Source organism: Argopecten irradians, chromosome 16 (assembly GCF_041381155.1).
Source record: "Argopecten irradians isolate NY chromosome 16, Ai_NY, whole genome shotgun sequence".
NCBI lineage: Eukaryota > Metazoa > Mollusca > Bivalvia > Pectinida > Pectinidae > Argopecten > Argopecten irradians.
In genome coordinates this window covers 15,389,301-15,404,823 of record NC_091149.1, presented here as the reverse complement: position 1 = coordinate 15,404,823, position 15,523 = coordinate 15,389,301, and the positions used below count along the sequence as shown (strand labels likewise).

The window sequence follows — 15,523 nt, the reverse complement described above, 5'->3', positions numbered from 1 at the left end:
TTGTAGAATTGTTACTTTACCATTTTACAGTTGTACTATTGTAGAATTGTTACTTTACCATTTTACAGTTGTACTGTTGTAGAATTGTTACTTTACCATTTTACAGTTTGTACTGTTGTAGAATTGTTACTTTACCATTTTACAGTTGTACTATTGTAGAATTGTTACTTTACCATTTTACAGTTGTACTATTGTAGAATTTGTTACTTTACCATTTTACAGTTGTACTATTGTAGAATTGTTACTTTACCATTTTACAGTTGTACTATTGTAGAATTGTTACTTTACCATTACAGTTGTACTATTGTAGAATTGTTACTTTACCATTTTACAGTTGTACTATTGTAGAATTGTTACTTTACCATTTTACAGTTGTACTATTGTACAGTTGTTTATGTTGTAGAATTGTTACTTTACCATTGTACAGTTGTACTATTGTAGAATTGTTACTTTACCATTGTACAGTTGTACTATTGTAGAATTGTTACTTTACCATTTTACAGTTGTAGAATGTATTGTACTATTGTAGAATTGTACTTTACAGTTGTTACAATTGTTTACTTTATTGTACAGTTGTACTATTGTGAATTGTTACTTTACCATTTTACAGTTGTACTATTGTAGAATTGTTACTTTACCATTTTTACAGTTGTACTATTGTAGAATTGTTACTTTACCATTTTACAGTTGTACTATTGTACAGTTGTACTGTTGTAGATTGTTACTTTACCATTTTACAGTTGTACTATTGTAGAATTGTTACTTTAACCATTTTACAGTTGTACTATTGTAGAATTGTTACTTTACCATTTAACAGTTTTACTATTGTAGAATTGTTACTTTACCATTTTACAGTTGTACTATTGTAGAAATTGTTACTTTACCATTTTACAGTTGTACTATTGTAGAATTGTTACTTTACCATTTTACAGTTGTACTATTGTAGAATTGTTACTTTACCATTTTACAGTTGTACTATTGTAGAATTGTTACTTTACCATTTTACAGTTGTACTATTGTAGAATTGTTACTTTACCATTTTACAGTTGTACTATTGTAGAATTGTTACTTTACCATTTTACAGTTGTACTATTGTAGAATTGTTACTTTACCATTTTACAGTTGTACTATTGTAGAATTGTTACTTTACCATTTTACAGTTGTACTATTGTAGAATTGTTACTACTTTACCATTTTACAGTTGTACTGTTTTGTAGAATTGTTACTTTACCATTTTACAGTTGTACTATTGTAGAATTGTTACTTTTACCATTTTACAGTTGTACTATTGTAGAATTGTTACTTTAACCATTTTACAGTTGTACTGTTGTAGAATTGTTACTTTACCATTTTACAGTTGTACTATGTAGAATTGTTACTTTATCATTATAATATTGAGAATCATTCACTTCCCTGAAATTTCATAATGGACCAGTATAGTCTTTGATTTAGAAGAGTCTAAATGTTGTGTAGTTTTAGGGTTAATGAATAAAAGTTGTGAAAGATTCAATAAGTTAATGATTAAAATCTAAAAGCACTTAAAGCTTAAATATTAAAATTAATGATTCTTCAGTGAAAGTCAAGCACTTAAAGCTGTTTTTAAGTTTTTGTTATCTGGCTTAAGTTTATCTCATGTATATTGTATAAATGAATTAACCATTTTCCTATAATTTGTGAATAAAAACTTTTTGTTGCTCATAGCCATGTCCAAGAGAAATCACAAAAAAGATCATCCCTACAAAAATCCTGCAAAACTAACTTCAAATTAAATGTACCGAAAGAAAGTATGATTATATGTGAAAGGATGCTATCTTTCCATGAATCTTTTCAAACTTAAAGTTTATTAGTCAAAAGTATATAGTTTATGAGATGACTAGGTTTTTCACTAAAAGCAAAATATCATGTGCGAGGATGAAGAAACAGAATGGAAGTTGGGAGGACAAAAAGATGGATCAAAAGACAAAGAGATGGACAGAAAACAATCAAGGATGGCAGAACAGATGTACAAATATATAGACAGAAGAATGTTAAAAACTAGATGATGGATGGAAGGAGGGACATTTTAAAAGGGAAAAAGGATGGAACAAAAAAAACAAATATATAAGGACGAACACACAGACGAAAGTATGGAGAAAAGGTGTGGACTGATGAACAGATAGATGGATAGAAAGAACCAACAGATGAAAAAAGAACAGACAGATGAAACGATGGATAGAAGAAAAGCCAGACAAAGAATGGACAGCACAAATTTTTTACCTAGGAATATCTTACCTGTATTTTGACTGCTGCTGATTTCCTGTTATTTACCGGTGATCGACAGAGCCCCGAGCTCAATCATTATACTGAGCCACGTCATGATGCTCACTCCATCAGGGCATAGTCTAAAAGGTGTATACCTAAAAATAACAAATACATTTGGTAAATTTTTTTGTAAACATTATATTCAAACTGTAAAAACTTTGATGCCCCAACTCTATATAAATTTTAACTATTTATATAATGATTTCTTTACATTAAAAGCAAACTGCATTTATGAAGGGGCAATAACTTGATTTCAGTATTCTGTACATTGGTAGCCATTATTTATTATAACTAAGCTATAAATAGACTCCCATTACAGCCTTTATTACTGAATCATTCAGTTCTATCTCACACATTGAGTATGAAAGTTCATCCTTTTTTAAAGCTTGGGAGAAAAATAATCAATATGTGTCTATCAAGAAGCTAGAGATAAATCAACGCAAGTTAAAGTTTTGAAGTGATCATCACTCAGCGAGCCTCATGCTGATCAGTAGAAACTTGACAGAGCTATACAAGAATATACAAATCAAAACATACCTATCTTCTGTGAACTCCATGTGGTTAGGGAAGGCGTTATATTTCGATGATGAGTTTGACTGAGTCTAAATGGCCCTTGCTGCAGGCCCAATGTAAGAGCTGGTCATACCCTGTAGCAGAAAGGTAAAAAAAGATATTGATAAAAGTGACCTTCATCTTTCTTTATCATAGTCAAAATACATCTTAAGATATCAACCATGCATGTATTTAATTTTGTTATTACTTTTTTAATCATCAAATACATGTACTTTTAGTATTTTTGTTGATCTAAGTTTTTATACGGTGGTTTATTTTTGCTATAATTCACATTTTCACTAAGATCCGTGCATTCTAAAAATCAGCTAAGTATTCAGAAATTCATTGTTTCACCTGAAAACAATAGTTTAAGGAATTCTAGAAATGAGTAAACTGTAAAGTTTTAACCTCAGTGAATATGCTCTTTATAGGAAACCTCGAAATATTGACCCCATGATTTTAAAGCTCTATACTGATCATTCTGACCGCCGGTCCCACTTACCTCCAAGTCTTGAGCATTGATATCAGCCTTGTGTTCGCGACTAGAACAGACATACAATTACAACAAAGCAACCAGTAGGCAGCACACTGTAGTGTGGGTCCGACTGGAAAATCAAAAAGCGAGAATATAAGTTCAAGGCCATTTAATTTGAACAAATATGTAGTCATTCATCACAGTATTATAACCCCCAACTAATTTCTGCGGCGATTTGATTCCGTCATTTTCGTATATGCCTAATGATATTTTCATGGCAATATAATTTTTCTCGATATTTTTACAGTTAAAAAGCTTTTAATTTACTTGCAGATGAAGTATTTTTCATGACAATTTATTTTCGCGAATACTAATCGCCCACGAAATACACAAAAATTTAATCACATTCAGGTAGTTAGTTTACAGTAAGATGAAGTTATCCTGTCTTTGCATACTAACATAAGTTAACCTCCCTTTCAGGTAGGTATCAATTGTGACATCATTATGTTGTGAGCAAAATATCCCATTGTTTTCTCTAAAAACCATATGACGTTATGTTTGCAAACACAATGGCATCCAAAATCAATACCTTCCTGCAAGGGCAGATAACACTCTGTAGCGTGCAATAATCTCTTTATCCCCTGGTAACTTGTGTTAAATGCTAAAAAGTGCCAACAAGTAGCATATTTGACTCACTTTGCCTTTGGACTTTTTGGAATGATTTCAAGGCCATTTATGTGAATTAAATAGAACTTGTATCATAGCATGCTACAGGTCAAATATAAGTCTCTTATAACACCTTTGTATTTGGTGTTGCTATGGGGAAAACTGAAGGCAAAACATACCATACAAAATTCTTCAGGCATAAACTAAAAACAGGTTGATTTGGATAGAAGAAAAAACATAATCAAAGTAAACTGAAATATTGTTGATTGATAGAAAAAAACAATGAACTCACCCATTGTAGTTAAAATTATTACATGCATGTTCTTGTCTAAAAATAATTTCATCAACTCATCAGTGGTTATATGTATTGCATTTGTTTAACGTGCGTGACTTTGACTCAGGTGAGGGTACAACATACATGTTGTACCTGCTTAATCGTATTGATCAACAATTTGGAATTTCAATGGTATTAATCAAAAATACTAACAATGTTGTGGAATTTGTCACTATTTCTTGCCATATGTTTCATAAGGAATGTAGAACAATACATTTATGTTATATTTTGCTTCATGGATATGTAACTAATTAGCCTCACTGAATTGTCCTTTAACAACATGTATGTTTTATTATAATTAATACTGATAAAAAATTGTCTTTTTTATGTTATCTTCCTGTGGCTTTATCGTTACTTTTTAGTGAAAATAATTCCATGATGAGTGTACATTTCTAGAAGGCAGTACATGTTAAAGCCAGAGGGGAAAACAGAATTGCTTTACTGCCCAATCAAACACAAGCAGTCTTATAAAATTTATATAGGTTTAATAATTATAGTTTTAAAGCAGCTATTTACATTTTCAATTATTATTTTTGGGATGATGAATGGCTATTTAAGAAGTAGAGGGATTAAAGTGGAGAGGAGTAGAGTAAGATCTTCTTTGATGCTTGTGGATCCACATTGGACAGCCCAACGATGGAGCAGCACTATCTCCCGTAGGACATACAGGGTGCCAGTTCCCAACAGCTAATATGGCATATGGATGGACATATGCGACTGATCAGGTAAATATTAGTTATCAGTGCTTGGGCAAAAACATATTTTTAAGCGACCACACAATTAATTTTTGCTGACCCAAAATGGAAACTGGAAGCACAATTTTCTCTGTCTACTTTCATTTTCCCGTATTAATATTACTGATTGTATCATATTATGTAATTGTAATTGTTTTGCGTCTTGACAAAGGAGCAGATCACCTAAAAATCAAAGTACTGAGAGTACTAAATGGCTCGGTCTTGATATTAGGAGGAATATCCCAGTGGGCACATAACGTCCGGACAACATTTTGGCAACGTTTTATTTAGATTGCGACGTCGGGGACATTCTGACAATGTTCTGAGAACGTTTTTCTCAAACGTCCTCACGATATTAGCATTTGACGTCCTGGGAATGTTTTTATATGGTTAGGAAAAAAACTTTGACAATAATTTAATATATTTCAAAAAGTATTATTGTTGGAAACAACTTTTAAAGGAAGCAAATGAATCTATTCAAATAGTGATACATACAAGTAGGCCTTATTTTTTTCAATAATTATTAACTAATAAAATCATTTTTTGTAATTGTAAATATTTTTATTTTTAGGTCATCTGACCGAAGGTCAGGATGACCTATTGTCATCGTGTTTTGTCCGTCGTCGTGCGCCGTGCGTCGTGCGTAAGACTATTTATACAAAAGCCTACTCCTCCTTCATCCTTTGATGGATTTCATCCATATTTGGTTTGAAACATCATTGGGGAAGGACAATCATATTTTATATAAATGAGCCTGGTCCGACCCCTAGGGGCTGAGGGGTGAGGCCCCGAAATAGGCAAATTTTCTTAATTTTTAGCTTTAAAATCCTACTCCTCCTTCATCCTTGGGTTGATTTCATCCATATTTGGTGTGAAGCTTCATTAGGGAAGGACAATTTATATTTTATATAAATGAGCTTGGTCCGACCCCTAGGGTCAGAGGGGCGGGGCCCCAAAAGGGCAAATTTTCTTAATTTTAGCTCTAAAATCCTACTCCTTCTTCATCCTTGGATGGATTTCATCTATATTTAGTGTGAAACGTTATTTGGGAGGGCAATCATATTTTATATAAATGAGCTTGGTCCGACCCCTAGGGGCTGAGGGGTGGGGCCCAGAAATGGGCAAATTTTCTTAATTTTAGCTTTAAAATCCTACTCCTCCTTCATCCTTGGATGGATTTCATCCATATTTTGGTTTGATACATCATTTGGGAAGGACAATCATATTTTATATAAATGAGCCTGGTCCGACCCCTAGGGGCTGAGAGGTGGGGCCCCAAAAGGCAAATTCTCTTAATTTAAGCTTTAAAATCCTACTTCTCCTTCATCCTTGGTTGATTTCATCCATATTTGGTGTGAAGCTTCATTAGGGAAGGACAATTATATTTTATATAAATGAGCTTGGTCCGACTCCTAGGGTCAGAGGTGCGGGGCCCCCAAAAAAAAAAAAAAAAAAAAACCCAAAAGGGCAAATTTTCTTAATTTTAGCTTTAAAATCCTACGCCTCCTTCATCCTTGGATGGATTTCATCTATATTTAGTGTGAAACATTATTTTGGGAAGGGTAATCATATTTTATATAAATGAGCCTGGTCCGACACCTAGGGGCTGAGGGGTGGGGCCCCCAAAAAGGCAAATTTTCTTAATTTTAGCTTTGAAATCCTACTCCTCCTTCATGCTTGGATTGATTTCATCCATATATTTGGTGTGAAACATCATTGGGGACGGACAATCATATTTTATATAAATGAGCGTGGTCCAACCCCTAGGGGCTGAGGGGTTGGGCCCCCCAAAGGGCATATTTTCTTAAGTTAGCTTTAAAATCCTACTCCTCCTTCATCCTTGGATGGATTTCATCTATATTTAGTGTAAAACATTATTGCGGAAGGATAATCATATTTGATGTCAAATGGAGGCATGGTCCATCCCATCTGGGTTGAGGGATGGGTCACCCACTCTGCGGACCCACAACTTATTCAACAATTCTTAGGCTATTTCTCACTACCTTACACTCATAACCCCCCATCCTTATATCGGAAATTACCCTAACAAACCCAATACCTCTTTTGCTCAGTAGCAAAAACAAAACCATCTGTGGGAAAAAACAACCCACCTCCCCCCACCTATCCACCCATCCCCCATTTAATAAACAACATAGATTGTGTAGATACCCTCCAACCCTGGGGAACTGAGTGCGTGGGCTCCAGAAAGGGCAAATTTTTCTTATTTTTAGCTGGCACCAACTTTCCTGTTTTAAGGCTCTTCAGTCTCCGATCTCTATTGAAAAATTGGTCTATAGGAGTTTTAATTGATGCCAGAACAACATGCAAACATTTTCGTAAAGATTTTGGTATTTCAAGATGGCCGCTGGCCCACTTCCTGTTTTAAGGTTTCAGTCTCCGAACTCAATGAAAATTGGTCTATAGGGGTTTTAATTGATGCCCGAACAACATGCAAACATTTTCGTAAAGATTTTGATATTCCAAGATGGTCGCTGGCCCACTTCCTGTTTTAAGGTTTAAGTCTCCGATCTCAATGAAAAATTGGTCTATAGGGGGTTTTAATTGATGCCGTACAACATGCAAACATTTTCGTAATGATTTTGGTATTCCAAGATGGCCACTGGCCTCCTTCCTGTTTTAAGGTTTCAGTCTCCGATCTCAATGAAAATTGGTCTATAGGGGGTTTTAAATTGATGCCGAATACCATGCAAACATCTTCGTAAAGATTTTGGTATTCCAAGATGGCCACTGGCCCACTTCCTATTTTAAGGTTTCAGTCTCCGAATCTCAATGAAAATTGGTCTATAGGGGTTTTAATTGATGCCCGAACAACATGCAAACATTTCGTAAAGATTTTGTTATTCCAAGATGGTCGCTGGCCCACTTCTGTTTTAAGGTTTCAGTCTCCGATCTCAATGAAAATTGGTCTTATAGGGGTTTTAATTGATTCAGAAGCGGGGAACTTTAGGTAAGGACAATCATATTTTATAAAGGACCAAGGTAAGACCCATGGGCGGATAGTATGGCCGAGGTCCAAAATGGGAGCTTTGCTGAATTTGGCTTTTTTAAATCTGACTCCTCCTTTATTCCTTGAATGGGTTTCGACCATATTTGGATGAAGGCGCTACCAAGTTTGTTCAACAAATGACATTTACCTTTTTCAGAAACTTCACTCATATTCAACTAAGGAGTTCTTGTATTGTTTATATTAATCGTTAACCAATTACTTTATACTGTGACTTTGTTGTTTTGTGCCATGAGTCGGATGACTATTAAGGCCCATGGGCCTCTTGTTTGAATTACAGATACTATAGGTATTAATTGAATAGATGAAAACAAAACAAAAAAGTATAATTATAAATACCAAGTTTACATACCGATTATTACGTCAAATATTGTAAACTACTGAGTTATGATAAAAGAGTTGTGTTACCTCCCTTTCATTTAAAAGTTTTATCCGCTAGGGGTCGGTATTAACTATTTAAAACAAAAAATTTAAAATCATTAGAATAAAGCGTCTTTTATATCAATAAAATTGTGATTTTATTTACATGACATTTTACATATTTTCCCTGCACACAACAGAAACTAGGAATGGAAACTCGTAAAGATTTAGTTTGGTGTTTGCGCGGTTATTTCACTTCGGTTCTTTGTTCATTATTGAAAACTTTTGTGTACACAACGTGCTTTACACGGATAACATTTCTTAGCCTCGACAGCATCCAAACAGGATAACTTCCAGATATCGCCAGATATTTCAAGGTAAGTCTTTGTTGATTCGTATTCAAACTTGTTTTTAAAAGAATGTGTTTATTATATTATATCGCGGTTAGTTATTTAAAAACTATATGTGTAGTCAGTATTATGAGTATGTATACACATAATACATGTAACTTATACAAATTCTCTGATGTGCCTGTATACCATTTGTGTTTTTATTTATGTAATAACGTACCGGCACATGGAAAAATGTATCGTCTAAATCATTATATAGATGTTTAATGTTTTATATTCTGTTTTTCTTTTACAGATGAAAATGCTTACATAAGTCCACACGGAAGTACGTGAAATGGCTCCTACACAAACAGTCTAGGTGGAAGTTGTTGCACCTATTTCATGCGGGATGAGCAGAAGACATTAAAATATTATATAAACACTATATTTTTGTTGTTGATTGTACTTCAAAATACTAGAATAATGAAAATAAACAACGTAACATACAAACGTTGTGAAAACCATTATATGAAAACATTCGTGGGGACGTTGTCAATAAACGTTCCCCAAACTTTCATTTGCAACCTTTTGCAACCTAAATGCAACGTTGCGATCGGACCTAATAAAAACGTCCTCCGGATGTTGTGTGCCCACTGGGATATTTCTAAGCTCAATACTACTGTAGTTTTTGTACAATAAGAAATAAATTTGGCTGGGTGTTCCTTCAGTTTGGACTTTTGAGGATTCCTTGGACACCAAGGTGTAAAATAAGAGACACATACTAAAATCTTGGAAGCCCATTCTAATATTTCCTATGATGTTATATGTCAAATGATTTTATAAACACATTCAGCATTTTCCTTGTTAATTTGATGTTAATGAAAATATCCATTCTTAATGACTATTGTCATCAAGTTCCTGGGACCACAGTATCAGTTAACAAGTATTGTTTTGCAGCAGAGAAAGACAAGAGGCATACTTTTCGATGCCAAAATGTCTTAAATATAGAATATGTCTGTCCTCTAGAAGACTTATCAATATCACCACGTGATTTTTTGAATAAATTGGTCAATTGGTCTACTTTTTACAAGTTTTGTAATTATTCTTTTGTAAAACAGCAAGTTGATTGATATACATTGTATCCGAACTTCAATTCAAACCGGATAACTTGTTAGCTCACCATAGACCATGAAATTGTTTGTACACTTTCTTAACTTCAGGATTGTTTTACAAAATTACAACTGAATTTTTCTACAACATTTTTTATTTTCAAATCCCCATACCTCTGATGAGTATACTAAAACTGTCATTACAAGTGAATCAAATATTTTCAGTTTAAGATGAACAGGAAGAGATACATTCCTTTATTTCTTATAAATAGCAAACACCGATTTAATTGTTTGTTCAGCAGGTTTTTTTCCCTTTCTTTAAAAACGCTACCATTAACATTATTTTCTGTACCTAGATATGTAAACAATTCTTATAAATCTAATTCTGTATTCCATAACATCAACTGGTGTTGTTGTACCGATTTACGTCTTGAGAATATCACAATTTTTATCTTTCTGATATTAAGTTCTAATTTCCATGTTATGCAATATTGTTAAAATTCATGTAACATTTGTTGTAGACCATCAGATATTTCTGATATCATAACAGTGTTATTGGCAAATAATATGATAAAAAGTTTGGGATACATTCCAATATCATATACCGTAAAAACTGGTATAATTTGCGCAGGTACTTTTTAGGGCTGAAAATGCTTAAAAAATCTACTATCAGTATATTTTGCGCATCAAAAAATGGGGAAATACAATGTCCAGGGAGTCCCAAAACCGATGTATGAAGGTGACAATTTCAATGCAAAATATTCCCCATAAATGCTTGACAACTTGCACAAAAAGTGTTGTATTTAGAAGAAATAACATATGAAAACCGCATTGTGTTTGTTTTCTTTTATTGGCCACCGTAACCTGAAACTGAAATATCTAGCAGATGTCCAAAACATCGGCTGTCTGGTCCGCCGTACTCCGTGCACATGTCAATGTTTTGAGATATTACACATGAATAGTAATCAGGAATATTTGAAAAGAGTAGAATATATTTACATAAATTGGCACAATAAGTAATTAGTGTGTTTGAGATCATTAACAATCAACAGTAATCAGCTAGCGGATACGTAGTTTAGCTTGCAACAATCACAGTGTGCATAATTTGTCGAGATTTGTAAGACAAAATATTCTTTTCCACCAGGTAAGATTCTAAGTCATAAAGGTAGATTGAAAATAGGAAGGGAGATAAAATAACCAGATAAATATTTGTAGCGGGATCAGACTGGGTTGATTATCGGTGATCAGGTAGCTCAGTCGGAAGAGCTACATTTTCTTCTCTCTCCTGTTACAGAATTGGCACCCAACTAAATAACCAACGGTTGTGGTGTTTGAAAGGGTCTCGTATGTATTCAAAAAAGGAGGGAGGAGTGTAGCGGGACTGGACTGCGTCGATTATCGATGACCAGGTAGAGCACGGTAGAGCACTCAGCTAGTGTTCGGAGAGTCCCGGGATCGAATCCCGGTCTTGCCGCTACATTTTCTCCTATCCTGTTACATATGGTACCATACTGTGCATGTAGATATTCAAGGTAAATCAACAATGTTCGCTGATCTTGCAGAATTGCCTTACAGTGTTATAATGAATGCAGTAAATGTATGTCTCATTGGTGTGATTGATTTAAAGGCAGTTCATGTGGTGACCGAAAAAAAAGGTAAAATCAATACATTGATAGTCAAGGCGGGGAAAACATAAGACGACCTGTGTTATACAAATTAATGTTTAATTGATTTTCATTAAATTGTCTCGAAGGTGATGATTAGTGTGTTATGAACGATAAGCTTAATATGTTTTTGACAAAAAATATACCAGCTAATGTCATATTGTGTTTTAAATTTAAATTATCTTTTATTTATTCATTTCATTTCATTTCAAGCATGTACATGTCATAGAATATAAACAAATGTCAGGTATATGCTTAAATCATATTACAGTTAAATTCACAATAAGGAATTTGAAGATGATGATAGTAATTTTTTCGGATTGAAAATTATTACAATATTAAGCTTCCACAGTTGAAAATTACTTCTTTTTGTTCACACAATTCTTCTCCTATACTGTTTCCAGTTGAAATGATACATGCATGCCAAGGATGATCTCACTTATAAATCCTTGATGCATGCTGACATTCTGTAAAACATAAGGAAACAATAAATGTGTTAACAGATTAATTACTGAAAAGGCTAATATCATATAATTAAACATTTTAATCATAAATACCAATACCAGCATAGAGGAAATATTATTGAAGTTTAATTCCCGCTGTTCTTCAGTCCTCCTGTTCTTACATGTAAGAGTTTTGTCCTTCATAAATTGTTTGTAATATAGCAGTTGTTATATAATGTGCACAAAGAAGTATAAATATACACACGTATGCATGGGTACAGTGGTAAATTAATAAGTTATACAGAAAATGATGGTGCTGATCATGAAAAGCGTAAAGTCTATTTTGTTGAGTGAAAAGTTAAAAAAACTAACATTGTTCACACCCTAAGATGTAATCGCACTAAAAACAGTGATCATGTGGGCTTTTGTGCGATTGCATTTCTAAGACTGTGCCAGGTGGTAGAGATTAGTTCCGTTCGAGTGATCACACAATGCAAGTGAGAGTCGGGAATATGTTTATGTAAGTTTTAATTGCTAATCTCTGATGCTTGTTGGTAAAATATAACTCAGGATAATTGCTAAACAATTCACAATTAATTTCTCTACATTTGTTACAGATTGAAACAGCTTTTTAAGTGGCGTTTTACGGAAGAATTATGAAAAAGAAATCGGCATTTTCGTCGATCTAGTAGTCCAAAAAATATCACTTCGAGTTATATGAACATTCCATATATGATTTATGTCATTCGGCCAAAAATTTACTTTGTATTACCCAGTTTAATGAATATGCTGTATGTATATGATCAGAACGTCAAGCTCCTGTGGTGAAAATAACTAAAATGTTTTAAAAGTATGGTTTAGTGGTAATCTCTGAACGTACTTTAGTATATGGATATAATCTGATATTTATACATGTGCTTATAAAATTATCGATAATTATGGATGTGGTAAATATTCATACCTTATTAACTGCCGTTAGTTTTAAGATTACGCCACCTTGGACATCTACAAAATGTTCACCGTCTGTCACGTACTATTTTATCATTAGACCAAGTTTGTCCAAAATTTTGTTAGAGTTGTCTTTCTTCCATTGTAGTTCCGGATGAAGGCCATGTGCCATAACACAGCCGTGATAAATGCATCTCCATTTCGCCATGAAATGTATTTGCTCCGAGACAAATTTGATTCAAATTACAAAATTCATTAAGGTATCAATTTTGATGTTCGAGGTGAAATATTGATTTCATTTTTTTCCGTTGCGGGATAACTGTCACTAATAGGGAGTAAACGACTGGGGGGAACCAGCTTCGGAGCGAAGCATTTTTGGGACGAAACGTCTTCATTCATTGTAAACACCATTTTGGGAACGAAAAGTCTAGATACTTTGTAAACAATTCAGGTGAAAATTTTCAAACAGAAGATCTTTTGGATAGTGTATATAATAAGGATATAAAAGCCGTAATATACTATTCCTATTTCAACGTTACAGATACGCTTATATCGGTAACTTTCATATTCAAAATTTGCTATTTAAAATTCCCGGTAAAATCAAAGTTGTTGAATACACTGCCGCTAGGAGCGCTAGTATCTGCGAGCAATTTCTAAGCCAATCATATTGAGGAAATTGACTGTAAGAGAATTTTGCAACCACGATCACAATTTGGGGAAGAAGCTATTAGTTTGCCATTGACTTGTATAATTACTTTTAAGTAGTTGTCTCTTGTCGTTATCGTTGGCATACTGCTAGCATCATATCAAATGCAGCTTTAACTTTCTTGTCATAATGTTTGTTTTATCCCTTTTTATTTGTGTTTCAGGTGGGGTATTGTGACCCATGGTTGCATCGATGGATTCTCACGCCTGATCACATACCTGAAATGTGGGCCAAACAACAGATCTGCAACTGTATTGGACTTGTTTTTAGGTGCAGTCCTTGAGTATGGTTTGCCATCTCGTGTTAGATCTTATGGCGGTGAAAACATTCAGGTGACATTGTTCATGAACTTGGTGCGTGATGCTGGACGCAACAGTTACATTACCGGACGGATTGAGAGGCTGTGGAGGGATGTGCAGACTAATGTGGCTGAGCAGTTCTACCACAGGTTTTACAGAATGGAGGATAGAGGTATTCTGGACCCATCCCAAGACTACCACATTTGTGCCATTCAACTAGTGTTTGTGTCAGACATTAATCAGCAGTTAAATGAATTCCGTCAGGCCTGGAATCGGCATCAGTTGAGGACAGAAGGAAATTGGTCACCAGAACAGATATGGATGGATGGCATGATTAGCGACACAGACGGACACACTGCTGTCAAAGAACTGGGGGATCCGTTCACCATGGATGATGTAGAGGTCAAACTACAAACTTTTGGTTTATCTGGGAGGGATGTTAAGTTGGTAGATGATAGTGAATGTGTTGTGTTGCGGAATTGGGGTAGTCATTCCAGAAGCAACCAATGATGGTAGTCATTCCAGAAGCAACCATGATGGAACTGCAACTGCATCTTCATGAACTGCAGTCTCTTGAGAAAAAGTACACTTGGTGTGTGTCAAGACTGCAACAGTTGGTTCTTTAAAGGGACATGAACCTTAAATAAGTTGTTCGGTATGCTTAGACATGGTTTTCAGATGTTTATTGGATATTTCATTACAATGATTGGTTATCTAAAACGACGGGAAAACAGGGGGAATACCTACCTCAAATGTGATAAAAATAGACCGTCATATCATATCACAGAATATTGATACTGTCTTCTGGCGCGCGCGGGGTATTTTATACAAAAATGGCGACTCCATGCTGCAGCCAGACAGGAGCGGAACCCAAGTGACGTCCTCGGGCAATTAGAGGTAAAATGGGCGGTGTGTTGACTTCCTATGCGTAAGAACATCCATACATGTGAATTTTATTTTACTTGTTACCTTGTATCTTCATCCCATACTAATATGTAAGTATTATCTTCGAGTCGATTTGACTGCCGGTGTTCATACAGATTAGTACCCTCATTTCTATAAGTAGTTATTAGGCCTAGGGCCTACATGTTTTACACAATCTTTATTTAAATTGAAATGAAGTCATTTGAAGTCTTTTAATGATAAGAATGCCTTTATAAATCTTAATTAGAGAATGGCTCGAATCTTCTAGAAAATGAACAGGTACTAGTAAATGACCATGGTACCAGCATGTCAGTGATAACAACCCCCGCTACTCCCCCTCCACCCCCACCAACTAGCTATAGGCCTACCAGTACCCACAGGGGTTCGTTACAAATGATACGATTTATAGATGAGTTATGGGTAGCACATGGAACATACACATGTGCTGTTCCCATATCTCTTTGCTGTATATCGTTTGTAATAAACCCATGTGGCCTACCCATGAACCACACACACAAACATCATATTTTCAATTTTTCATATATATTAATTTCATCATTAATCAGAGTGTCTTGTTACAGAATACACGGTGTTAAACACACCAACAGTTATAAACATGAAAGCGATTTCGGGGACGAACTTCAAGGGGCAGTT

General features: G+C 34.5%; 1 protein-coding gene and 1 pseudogene across 3 annotated transcripts in view; one reads left to right on the top strand and one right to left on the bottom strand.

Moving 5' to 3' along the window:
- Positions 1–15,523, bottom strand: part of LOC138310698 (inversin-like) — a 108,209-nt gene that overhangs the window by 36,977 nt on the left and 55,709 nt on the right. The gene's annotated exons all lie outside the window — the stretch shown is intronic.
- On the top strand, positions 4,867–14,455 carry LOC138310766 (uncharacterized; annotated as a pseudogene).